General features: G+C 40.7%; 1 non-coding gene across 1 annotated transcript; it reads right to left on the reverse strand.

The window, feature by feature from the left end:
* Positions 1 to 9,921: 9,921 nt before the first annotated feature.
* On the reverse strand, positions 9,922 to 10,029 carry LOC130978645 (small nucleolar RNA R71). Its single transcript, XR_009086266.1, has one exon. It is a non-coding gene; the product is annotated as a small nucleolar RNA R71 (small nucleolar RNA).
* Between the last annotated feature and the right edge of the window lie 3,288 nt (positions 10,030 to 13,317).

Here is a 13,317-nt window from a genome sequence, read left to right on the forward strand (position 1 = left end):
GTTAGTTTTTAGTATATTTTTATTAGTTTTTAGTTAAAATTCACTTTTCTGGACTTTACTATGAGTTTGTGTGTTTTTCTGTGATTTCAGGTATTTTCTGGCTGAAATTGAGGGTCCTGAGCAAAAATCTGATTTAGAGGCTGAAAAGGACTGCAGATGCTGTTGGATTCTGACCTCCCTGTACTCGAAGTGGATTTTCTGGAGCTACAGAAGCCCAATTGGCGCGCTCTCAACAGCGTTGGAAAGTAGACATCTGGGGCTTTCCATCAATGTATAATAGTCTATACTTTGCCCGAGATTTGATGGCCCAAACCGGCGTTGCAAATCAGCTTCAGAATTCCCAGTGTTTAACGCTGGAACTGGCATAGAAATTGGAGTTAAACGCCCAAACTGGCATAAAAGCTGGCGTTTAACTCCAGAAAGAGTCTCTACACGAAAATGCTTCAATGCTCAGCCCAAGCACACACCAAGTGGGCCCGGAAGTGGATTTTTCTGTCATTTACTCATTTCTATAAACCTTAGGTTACTAGTTCACTATTAATAGGATCTTTTGACATTGTATCTGTACCTCATGACACTTTACACGTCTCTTTGTGTACCTTCCACGGTATGAGTCTCTAAACCCCATGGTTGGGGGTGAGGAGCTCTGCTGTGTCTTGATGGATTAATGCAATTACTACTGTTTCTTATTCAATCATGCTTGCTTCCGTTCTAAGATATCACTTGTTCTTAACCCGGATGAATGTGATGACCCGTGACACTCATCATATTCTCAACTATGAATGCGTGCCTGACAACCACCTCCGTTCTACTTTAGATTGAGTAGATATCTCTTGGATTCCTTAATCAGAATCTTCGTGGTATAAGCTAGAACTGATGGCGGTATTCAAGAGAATCCGGAAGGTCTAAACCTTGTCTGTGGTATTCTGAGTAGGATTCAATGATTGAATGACTGTGATGAGCTTCAAACTCCTGAGGGCGGGGCGTTAGTGACAGACGCAAAAGAATCATTGGATTCTATTCCGGCCTGATTGAGAACCGACAGATGGATAGCCGTGCCGTGACAGGGTGCGTTGAACATTTCCACTGAGAGGATGGGAGGTAGCCACTGACAACGGTGAAACCCTTGCATACAACTTGCCATGGAAGGAGTCTTGCGTGCTTGAAGAAGGAGACAGTAGGAAAGCAGAGATTCAGAAGATGGAGCATCTCCAAAACCTCAACCTGTTCCTCATTACTGCAAAACAAGTACTTATTTCATGTTCTTTTACTTTTCACAATCAACCCTGATAATTATTGATATCCTGACTAAGATTTACAAGATAACCATAGCTTGCTTCAAGCCGACAATCTCCGTGGGATCGACCCTTACTCACGTAAGGTATTACTTGGACGACCCAGTGCACTTGCTGGTTAGTTGTGCGGGGTTGCAAAAGTGTGATTGCAATTTCGTGCACCAAGTTTTTGGCGCCGTTGCCGGGGATTGTTCGAGTTTGGACAACTGACGGCTTATCTTGTTGCTTAGATTAGGACTGTTTTATTTTTGTTGGTTTAGAGTCTTTCAGTTGAGTCTAGTTTCATATTTTAAGTTTGGTGTCAATTGCATGCTTTTGCTTTTCTTTTAATTTTCGAATTTGCATGTCCCTAGTCCCTTTTTGATCCTGAAAAATTCTAAGTTTGGTGTCCTCTTTGTGTTTTTCCCTTAAAAATTTTCGAAAATTAGTGTTTGATTTTCTAAAAATTTTAAGTTTGGTGTCATTTTATTGTTTTTCTCTCTCCTCATTTCAAAAATCAAATCTTTTTCAAAATCTCTTTAATTGACTAATTGATTCAGTTTTCAAATTGCTTTGATCTTATTTTCTTTTAGTTTTCGAAATTTGATTTTATTTTCCATTTATTTTATTTTATTATTTTCGGTCAAAAAAAATATAACAATATTTATCTACTTGCAATCCATATCATATTCCCTTTATCCATCATGGACCTAAGTGGAATTGAGCAGTCCAGAAGGACTCTGGGGTCATATGCTAACCCCATTACAGCTGCATATGGGAGTAGCATCTGCACACCTCCCATCAAAGCAAGCAGCTTTGAGCTAAATCCTCAACTCATTATCATAGTGCAGCAAAATTGCCAGTATTTCGGTCTTCCACAGGAAGAACCTACTGAGTTTCTGGCACAGTTCTTACAAATTGCTGACACAGTATGTGATAAAGAGGTGGATCAGGATGTCTACAGACTATTACTGTTTCCATTTGCTGTAAAAGACCAAGCTAAGAGGTGGTTAAATAACCAACCTACAGCAAGCATAAAGACATGGAAACAGTTATCAGACAAATTCCTGAATCACTTCTACCCTCCAAGGAGGATGACACAGCTAAGGCTGGACATCCAAGGCTTTAAACAAGAGGATAATGAATACCTTTATAATGCCTGGGAGAGGTACAGAGGTATGCTAAGAAAATGCCCCTCTGAAATATTTTCAGAGTGGGTGCAGTTAGACATCTTCTATTATGGGCTTACAGAAAAAGCTCAGATGTCTTTAGACCACTCAGCTGGTGGATCTATACACATGAGGAAGACAATTGAAGAGGCTCAAGAGCTTATAGACACTGTTGCTAGAAATCAATATTTGTATTCTAGTAATGAGTTCTCTCCAAAAGAGGAAGTCCTGGCAGTAGCCACTGATCCTAATCCTCAAGAACAGATGATAGAGCTTAATCAACAATTACACCTGATGACAAAACAGTTAGCAGAATTTAAAGAGATGCTCCATGAGACTAAAATTGCTAACAAGAACATAGAACTGCAGTTAAATCAAGCAAAACAGCAGATATCTAAACAGATAACAGAAGAATGTCAAGCAGTTCAACTGAGGAGTGGGAAGACATTAAATAACACTGCTCAAAGTAGCAAAAAGCCAAACAAGGAACAATTGACAGAGGATAACCAAACCACTGTCCAAAATCCCTCTGAGGACGGCAAGAGCCCAGAGAGGAGTACTGTTGGCGTTCAAACGCCAGAAAGGGGAGGAAAACTGGCGTTAAACGCCCATTCCCTACCCAGTTCTAGTGTTCAAACGCCAGAAAAGGGAGAGAAGTTGGCGCTAAACGCCCAATCTTCACCCATTTCTGGCGTTCAGACGTCAAGGGAGGATCAGACACCTGAGAGTGCTGACAGTAATCCCTCTAAAAAGGCTTCTTCAACCACTTCTGTAAGGAATAAACCTGCAGCAACTAAGGTTGAAGAATATAAAGCCAAGATGCCTTATCCTCAGAAACTCCGCCAAGCGGAACAGGATAAGCAATTTGCCCGCTTTGCAGACTATCTAAGGACTCTTGAAATAAAGATTCCGTTTGCAGAGGCACTTGAGCAAATACCTTCTTATGCTAAGTTCATGAAAGAGATCTTAAGTCATAAGAAGGATTGGAGAGAGACTGAAAAAGTATTTCTCACTGAAGAATGCAGTGCAGTCATTCTGAAAAGCTTACCAGAAAAGCTTCAAGATCCAGGGAGCTTTATGATACCATGCACATTAGAAGGTGCTTGCACCAAGACAGCCCTGTGTGACCTTGGAGCAAGCATCAATCTAATACCTGCATCCACTATCAGAAAGCTTGGGTTGACTGAAGAAGTCAAACCAACCCGGATATGCCTTCAACTTGCTGATGGCTCCATTAAACACCCATCAGGCATAATAGAGGACATGATTGTCAAGGTTGGGCCATTCGCCTTTCCAACTGACTTTGTAGTGCTGGAAATGGAAGAGCACAAGAGTACAACTCTCATTCTAGGAAGACCTTTCCTAGCAACTGGACGAACTCTCATTGATGTGCAAAAAGGGGAAGTAACCCTGAGAGTCAATGAGGATGAGTTCAAGTTGAATGCTGTAAAAGTTATGCAGCATCCAGACACACCAAATGACTGCATGGGCGCTGACATTATTGACTCTTTGGTGGAAGAGATCAATATGACTGAAAGCCTAGAATCAGAGCTTGAGGACATCTTCAAGGATGCTCAATCTGATCAAGAAGAACCACAAGAAACAAAGGAATTTTCGAAAATTTCTCAGGAGGAGGATAAGCCTCCCAAACCTGAACTAAAACCACTACCACCATCCCTGAAATATGCATTTCTGGGAGAAGGTGACACTTTTTCAGTGATTATAAGCTCTGCTTTAAATCCACAGGAAGAGGAAGCACTGATTCAAGTGCTAAGGACACACAAGACAGCTCTTGGGTGGTCCATAAGTGATCTTAAGGTCATTAGCCCAGCTAGATGCATGCACAAGATCCTGTTGGAGGATAATGCCAAACCAGTGGTCCAACCACAGAGGAGGCTAAATCCAGCCATGAAGGAGGTGGTGCAGAAAGAGGTCACTAAATTACTAGAGGCTGGGATTATTTATCCTATTTCTGATAGCCCCTGGGTGAGCCCTGTCCAAGTTGTCCCCAAAAAGGGAGGCATGACAGTGGTTCATAATGAAAAAAATGAACTGGTTCCTACAAGAACAGTCACAGGGTGGCGTATGTGTATTGACTACAGAAGGCTCAATACAGCCACCAGAAAGGATCATTTTCCTTTACCATTCATAGACCAAATGCTAGAAAGACTAGCTGGTCATGATTATTACTGCTTTTTGGATGGCTATTCAGGTTACAACCAAATTGTAGTAGATCCTCAGGACCAAGAGAAAACAGCATTTACTTGCCCTTCTGGCGTGTTTGCCTACAGGAGGATGCCTTTTGGTCTGTGTAATGCTCCTGCAACCTTTCAGAGATGCATGTTATCCATCTTCTCTGATATGGTGGAGAAATTCCTGGAAGTCTTCATGGATGACTTCTCAGTATATGGAGACTCATTCAGCTCCTGTCTTAACCACCTAGCACTTGTCCTGAAAAGGTGCCAAGAGACTAACCTGGTTTTAAACTGGGAGAAATGTCACTTTATGGTGACTGAGGGAATTGTCCTTGGGCACAAAATTTCAAGCAGGGGAATAGAGGTGGATAAGGCAAAGGTAGAGGTAATTGAAAAATTACCACCACCTGCCAATGTTAAGGCAATCAGAAGCTTTCTGGGGCATGCAGGATTCTATAGAAGATTTATAAAGGATTTTTCGAAAATTGCAAAATCTTTGAGCAACCTGCTAGCTGCTGACACACCATTTGTGTTTGACACACAGTGTCTGCAAGCATTTGAGACCCTGAAAGCCAAGCTGGTCACAGCACCAGTCATCTCTGCACCAGACTGGACATTGCCATTTGAACTAATGTGTGATGCCAGTGACCATGCTATTGGTGCAGTGTTGGGACAGAGGCATAACAAGCTTCTGCACATCATTTATTATGCCAGCCGTGTTCTAAATGATGCACAGAAGAATTACACAACCACAGAGAAAGAGTTACTTGCAGTGGTCTATGCCATTGACAAGTTTAGATCCTATTTAGTGGGATCCAAAGTGATTGTGTACACTGACCATGCTGCTCTTAAATACTTACTCACAAAGCAGGATTCAAAACCCAGGCTTATAAGATGGGTGTTGCTTCTGCAAGAGTTTGATATAGAAATAAGAGACAGAAAAGGGACAGAGAACCAAGTAGCTGATCATCTGTCCCGAATAGAACCAGTAGCTGGGGCGTCCCTCCCTTCTACTGAGATCTCTGAGACTTTCCCAGATGAGCAACTCTTTGCCATTCAGGAAGCTCCATGGTTTGCAGATATTGCAAATTATAAAGCTGTGAGGTTCATACCCCAGGAGTACAGCAGAGTGCAAAGAAAGAAATTAATTTCAGATGCCAAGTACTACCTATGGGATGAGCCGTATCTCTTTAAGAGATGTGCAGACGGAATGATCCGCAGATGTGTACCCAGAGAAGAAGCACAAAGGATCCTATGGCACTGCCATGGATCACAGTATGGAGGACATTTTGGAAGTGAGCGAACAGCCACTAAAGTCCTCCAATGTGGCTTCTACTGGCCTACTCTCTATAGAGATGTCCGAGAGTTTGTGCGTAACTGTGACAGTTGCCAAAGAGCTGGTAACTTGCCTCACAGATATGCCATGCCTCAATAGGGGATATTAGAGATTGAATTGTTTGACGTATGGGGGATTGACTTCATGGGTCCATTCCCACCATCATACTCAAACACTTACATTCTGGTGGCAGTGGACTATGTGTCTAAGTGGGTGGAAGCAATTGCTACACCCACTAATGATACCAAGACTGTGCTGAAATTCCTCCAGAAACACATCTTCAGCAGGTTTGGTGTTCCCAGAGTACTGATGATGAGCGGATAATTTGTACGCTTTTTGGCATTGTTTTTAGTATGTTTTTGGTAGTTTTAGTTGAGTTCTTAATATATTTTTATTAATTTTTAGTTAAAATTCACTTTTCTGGACTTTACTATGAGTTTGTGTGTTTTTCTATGATTTCAGGTATTTTCTGGCTGAAATTGAGGGATCTGAGCAAAAATCTGATCCAGAGACTCAAAAGGACTGCAGATGCTGTTGGATTCTGACCTCCCTGTACTCGAAGTGGATTTTCTGGAGCTACAGAAGCCCAATTGGCGCGCTCTCAACGGCGTTGGAAAGTAGACATCCTGGGCTTTCCAGCAATATATAATAGTCCATACTTTTTCCAAGATTTGATGGCCCAAACCGGCGTTCAAAGTCACCTACAGAAATTCCAGCGTTAAACGCAAAATGGGAGTTAAACGCCCAAACTGGCATAAAAGCTGGCGTTTAACTCCAAGAAGAGTCTCTACACGAAAATGCTTCATTGCTCAGCCCAAGCACACACCAAGTGGGCTCGGAAGTGGATTTATATGTCATTTACTCATCTTTGTACACCTTAGGCTACTAGTTTTCTATAAGTAGGACCTTTTACTATTGTATTTTTCATCTTCGGACATTTAGTTCTTAGATCAGATCTTGGTTCTTCTGGTTCCCTCTCTGGGGCCGAAACCAATGATCACTTTTGTTCTTATGTATTTTCAACGGTGGAGTTTCTACACACCATAGATTAAGGTGTGGAGCTCTGCTGTACCTCGAGTATTAATGCAATTACTATTGTTCTTCTATTCAATTCCGCTTGTTCTTTGTCCAAGATATCACTTGTTCTTCAACTTGATGAATGTGATGATCCGTGACACTCATCATCATTCTCACTCATGAACAAAGTGACTGACAACCACTCTTGTTCTACAAGCATTCGAGGCTCTAGTGTTTATCTCTTGGATTCTTTAACCGGAATCTTCGTGGTATAGGCGAGAACTGATGGCGGCATTCAAGAGAATCCGGAAGGTCTAAACCTTGTCTGTGGTATTCTGAGTAGGATTCAATGATTGAATGACTGTGACGTGCTTCAAACTCCGAAAGGCGGGGCGTTAGTGACAGACGCAAAAGAATCACTGGATTCTATTCCGGCCGGACCGAGAACCGACAGATGATTAGCCATGCTGTGACAGAGCATCGGGACGTATTTTCACTGAGAGGATGGGAGGTAGCCGCTGACAACGGTGAAACCCTACACGAGCTTGCCATGGAAAGGAGTAAGAAGGATTGGATGAAGACAGTAGGAAAGCAGAGAGACGGAAGGGAAGGCATCTTCATACGCTTATCTGAAGCTCTCACACCAATGATATACATAAGTATCTCTATCTTTATCTTCATGCTTTATTCGTTTATCACTATACCCATTTGAGTCTGCCTGACTGAGATTTACAAGGTGACCATAGCTTGCTTCATACCACCAATCTCCGTGGGATCGACCCTTACTCACGTAAGGTATTACTTGGACGACCCAGTGCACTTGCTGGTTAGTTGTGCGAAGTTGTAGTGATCACAATTTCGTGCACCAAGTTTTTGGCGCCGTTGCCGGGGATTGTTCTTGTGTATGGACAACTGATGGTTCATCTTGTTGCTTAGATTAGGTATTATTTTTCTTCAGAGTTCTTAAGAATGAATTCTAGTGTTTCAAGGTGATGTTCTTATCATCACCAAAGCTGATTGATCATCATCAATTTAGCTCTTGAATGCAATGTCCTGCTGAAGCTTAGCTAGCTATGTCTAATTCCTTTAGACTAAAGCTTTAGACTAACATTGCATGATTCCTGGAATTCTCATTAAGAATTTTGATACCTTTATTTTCTTTTTCACTTAATTTTTGAAAAAACACAAAAAAAATTTTAAAATCATAAAATCCAAAAATATTTCTTGTTTGAGTCTAGTGTCTCATCTTAAGTTTGGTGTCAATTACATGTTTTTGCATTCATGCATGTGTCTTCATTAATCTTCAAGTTGTTCTTGATGATTTCCTTGTTTTGATCTTTGAATTCTATTGACTTGAGTATTTTTCTTGTTCCTCATATGCATTCTCATGTTTTTAGTGTCAGTAGTATACAAACTGCTAAGTTTGGTGTCTTGCATGCATTGTTATTTGATTTTAGTTGCATTTTGATTATTCCTTATTCTTAAAAATCCAAAAACATTTTTAATTTGTGTCTTTTCAAGTCAATAATACAGAGAATTGAAGATTCAGAACATACTGCAGAGGAATCACACAGAAAAAGCTGGGCATTCAAAAATGCCCAGTGAAGAAGACAGACTGGCGTTTAAACGCCAACCAGGGTGCCTGGCTGGGCGTTTAACGCCCAAAAGGGTAGTAGTTTGGGCGTTAAACGCCAGAATGTGCACCATTCTGGGCGTTTAACGCCAGGATGGCACAAGGGGGAAGATTTTGTTTTCAAAATCAATTTTTTTTCAAGTTTTCAAAGTTTTTCAAAATCAAATCTTTTTCAAATCATATCTTTTCAATCAAAGGTTTTCAAAATCAATTTCTTTCCTTTTTCAAAGATACTTACTAACAATTAATGATTTGATTGAACATTTTTTGCCTTTTCTATTGAGAAAGGTTTTATGTTTGAATCATATCTTTTCTTGTTAGGCAAGTCATTAATTTTTAAAATCATATCTTTTCAAATTGTTTTCAAATCATATCTTTTAAAATTGTTTTCAAATCATATCTTCTTAATCACATCTTTTTCAAAATAAGTTTTCAATCAAATCTTTTTAATTTCTAATTTCAAAATCTTTTTCAAAAATCACTTGATTTCTCTTCCACTTTGAGTTTTCGAAAATTATCAATCAATTTTTCAAAATGTTTTCAAAATCTTTTACTTAGTTTTCGAAAATTGTTTCCCTTCTTTTCACATCCTTCTATTTATGGACTAACACTATTCCTTAATGCAAAATTCGAACTCCATCTTCTTTGATAAGTTCGAATTTTCTACCTCTGTCTTCCATTTTTCTTCCTCTGACACCTCAAGGAATCTCTATACTGTGACATAGAGGATTCCATATTTTCTTGTTCTCTTCTCTTTCATATGAGCAGGAACAAAGACAAAGGCATTCTTGTTGAAGCTGACCCTGAAAGGACCTTGAAGCGAAAGCTAAGAGAAGCTAAGGCACAAATCTTTATTGAGGACCTGACCGAATTCTTCAAAGAAGAAGAAGACATGGCAGCCGAAAACAACAATAATACCAACAATGCAAGGAAGGTGCTGGGTGACTTTACTGCACCTACTCCCGACTTCTATGGGAGAAGCATCTCTATCCCTGCCATTGGAGCAAACAACTTTGAGCTTAAGCTTCAATTAGTTTCTCTAATGCAACAGAATTGCAAGTTCCATGGACTTCCAACGGAAGATCCTCATCAGTTCTTAGCTGAATTCTTGCAAATCTGTGACATAGTCAAGACTAATGGGGTAGACCCTGAGGTCTATAGACTGATGCTATTCCCTTTTGCTGTAAGAGACAGAGCTAGAACATGGTTGGACTCACAACCTAAAGAAAGCCTGGACTCTTGGGAAAAGCTAGTCAATGCCTTCTTGGCAAAGTTCTTTCCACCTCAAAGATGGAGTAAGCTTAGAGTGGAAGTCCAAACCTTCAGACAGAAGGATGGAGAATCCCTCTATGAAGCTTGGGAAAGATACAAACAATTAATCAGAAAATGTCCTTCTGACATGCTTTCTGAATGGAGCATCATAGGTATTTTCTATGGTGGTCTCTCTGAACTGTCCAAGATGTCTTTGGATAGCTCTGCTGGAGGATCTCTTCATCTGAAGAAGACGCCTACAGAGGCTCAAGAGCTAATTGAAATGGTTGCAAATAACCAATTCATGTACACTTCTGAAAGGAATCCTGTGAACAATGGGACTAGTCAGAAGAAAGGAGTTCTTGAGATTGATGCTCTGAATGCCATTTTGGCTCAGAACAAGATATTGACTCAACAAGTCAATTTAATTTCTCAAAGTCTGTCTGGAATGCAAAATGCACCAAGCAGTACTAAGGATGCTTCATCTGAAGAAGAAGCTTATGATCCTGAGAAACCTTCAATGGAAGAGGTGAATTACCTAGGAGAACCCTATGGAAACACCTATAATTCTTTATGGAGAAATCACCCAAATCTCTCATGGAAGAATCAAGAGAGACCTCAACAAGGTTTCAACAACAATAATGGTGGAAGAAACAGGTTTAGCAATGGCAAGCCTTTTCCATCATCTTCTCAGCAACAGACAGAGAATTCTAAGCAGAACCCCTCTGACTTAGCAACTATGGTCTCTGATCTAATCAAAACCACTCAAAGTTTCATGACTGAAACAAGGTCTTCCATTAGAAATTTGGAGGCACAAGTGGGACAGCTAAGTAAGAAAATTACTGAACTCCCTCCAAGTACTCTCCCAAGCAATACAGAAGAAAATCCAAAAGGAGAATGCAAAGCCATAAACATGGCCGAATTTGGAGAGGAGAGAGAGGCAGTGAACGCCACTGAGGAAGACCTCAATGGGCGTGCACTGAACTCCAATGAGTTCCCTAATGAGGAACCATGGGAATCTGAGGCTCAAAATGAGACCATAGAGATTCCATTGGACTTACTTCTGCCTTTCATGAGCTCTGATGAGTATTCTTCCTCTGAAGAGGATGAGTATGTCACTGAAGAGCAAGTTGCTAAATACCTTGGAGCAATCATGAAGCTAAATGACAAGTTATTTGGAAATGAGACTTGGAAGGATGAACCTTCTTTGCTCACCAAAGAACTGGATGACTTGTCTAAGCAGAAATTGCCTCAAAAGAGACAAGATCCTGGAAAGTTTTCCATACCTTGTACCATAGGCACCATGACCTTCAAGAAGGCTCTGTGTGACTTAGGGTCAAGTGTAAATCTCATGCCTCTCTCTGTAATGGAGAAGCTAGGGATCTTTGAGGTGCAAGCTGCAAAAATCTCACTAGAGATGGCAGACAATTCAAGAAAACAAGCTTATGGACTTGTAGAGAATGTTTTGGTTAAGATTGAAGGCCATTACATCCCTACTGATTTCATAGTCCTAGAGACTGGGAAGTGCATGGATGAAAACATCATCCTTGACAGACCCTTCCTAGCCACAGCAAAGGCTGTGATTGATGTTGATAGAGGAGAGTTGTTCATTCAAGTGAATGAAGAATCCTTTGTGTTTAAGGCTCAAGGATATCCCTTTGTCACCATGGAGAGGAAGCATGAAGAGCTTCTCTCAAAACAGAGTCAAACAGAGCCCCCACAGTCAAACTCTAAGTTTGGTGTTGGGAGGCCACAACCAAACTCTAAGTTTGGTGTTGAACCCCCACATTCAAACTCTAAGTTTGGTGTTGGGAGGTTCCAACATTGCTCTGAGTATCTGTGAGGCTCCATGAGAGCCCTCTGTCAAGCTACTGACATTAAAGAAGCGCTTGTTGGGAGGCAACCCAATGTTTTATAATTAACTATTTTCTTTTGTTATTTTATTTTATTTTGTAGGTTGATGATCATGAGAAGTCACAAAATCAATTGAAAAAGCAAAAACAGAATGAAAAACAGGAAGAAAAATAGCACACCCTGGAGGAAGAACCCACTGGCGTTTAAACGCCAGTGAGGCTAGCAGTTGGGCGTTTAACGCCCAGTCTGGCACCATTCTGGGCGTTTAACACCAGAAAGGGGCACCAGACTGGCATTAAACGCCAGAAAAGGGCAAGAACCTGGCGTTAAACGCCAGGAATGGGCATCAGCCCGGCGTTTAACGCCAGAAATGGCTCAAAACGTGATTTTTGATGCCATTTGGTGCAGGGATGACTTTTCCTTGACACCACAGGATCTGTGGACCCCACAGGATCCCCACCAACCCCACTACTCTCTCTCTCTTCTTCACCCATCTTTCTCTTCACCACTCACATCCATCCTTCATAAAACCACACAAAGCCATCTCCATCTCCTCCATTTTCTTCTTCTTATCCTCTATTCTTCCTTCTTTTGCTCGAGGACGAGCAAACCTTTTAAGTTTGGTGTGGTAAAAGCATTGCTTTTTGTTTTTCCATAACCATTTATGGCATCCAAGGCCGGAGAAACCTCTTGAAAGAGGAAAGGGAAGGCAAAAGCTTCCACCTCCGAGTCATGGGAGATGGAGAGATTCATCTCAAGGGATGCACTTTCCTCCACAAGACTATTGGGAGCAACTGAACACCTCCCTAGGAGAATTAAGTTCCAACATGGGACAACTAAGGGTGGAGCACCAAGAACATTTCATCCTCCTCCATGAAATTAGAGAAGATCAAAGAATCATGAGAGAGGAGCAACAAAGGCAAGGAAGAGACATTGAGGAGCTCAAGCACTCCATAAGACCTTCAAGAGGAAGAACAAGCCGCCATCACTAAGGTGGACCCGTTCTTTAATCTCCTTGTTCTTTACTTTCTTGTTTTTCAAATTTCATGCTTATGTTTATCTATGTTTGTGTCTTGTGATCATTAGAGTCTTAGTGTCTAAGCCTTAAAGCTATGAATATGAATCCATCACCTTTCTTAAATGAAAACTGTTTTTATTACAAAAGAACAAGAAGTACAGGATTTCAAATTCATCTTTAAAACTAGCTTAATTAGATTGATGTGGTGACAATACTTTTTGTTTTCTGAATGTATGCTTAAACAGTGCATATGTCTTTTGAATTTGTGGTTCATGAATGTTAGAATTGTTGGCTCTTGAAAGAATGATGAAAAAGGAGACATGTTACTGAGGATCTGAAAAATCATAAAAATGATTCTTGAAGCAAGAAAAAGCAGTGAAAAAAAAGGGAGAAAAACGAAAAAAGAAGGGGAGAAAGAGAAAAAGAAAAAGAAAAAGAAAGAAATAAAGTTGTGATCCAAGGCAATAAGAGTGTGCTTAAGAACCCTGGACACCTCTAATTGGGGACTTTAGCAAAGCTGAGTCACAATCTGAAAAGGTTCACCCAATTATGTGTCTGTGGCATGTATGT

Source organism: Arachis stenosperma, chromosome 4 (assembly GCF_014773155.1).
Source record: "Arachis stenosperma cultivar V10309 chromosome 4, arast.V10309.gnm1.PFL2, whole genome shotgun sequence".
Classification (NCBI taxonomy): Eukaryota; Viridiplantae; Streptophyta; class Magnoliopsida; order Fabales; family Fabaceae; genus Arachis; species Arachis stenosperma.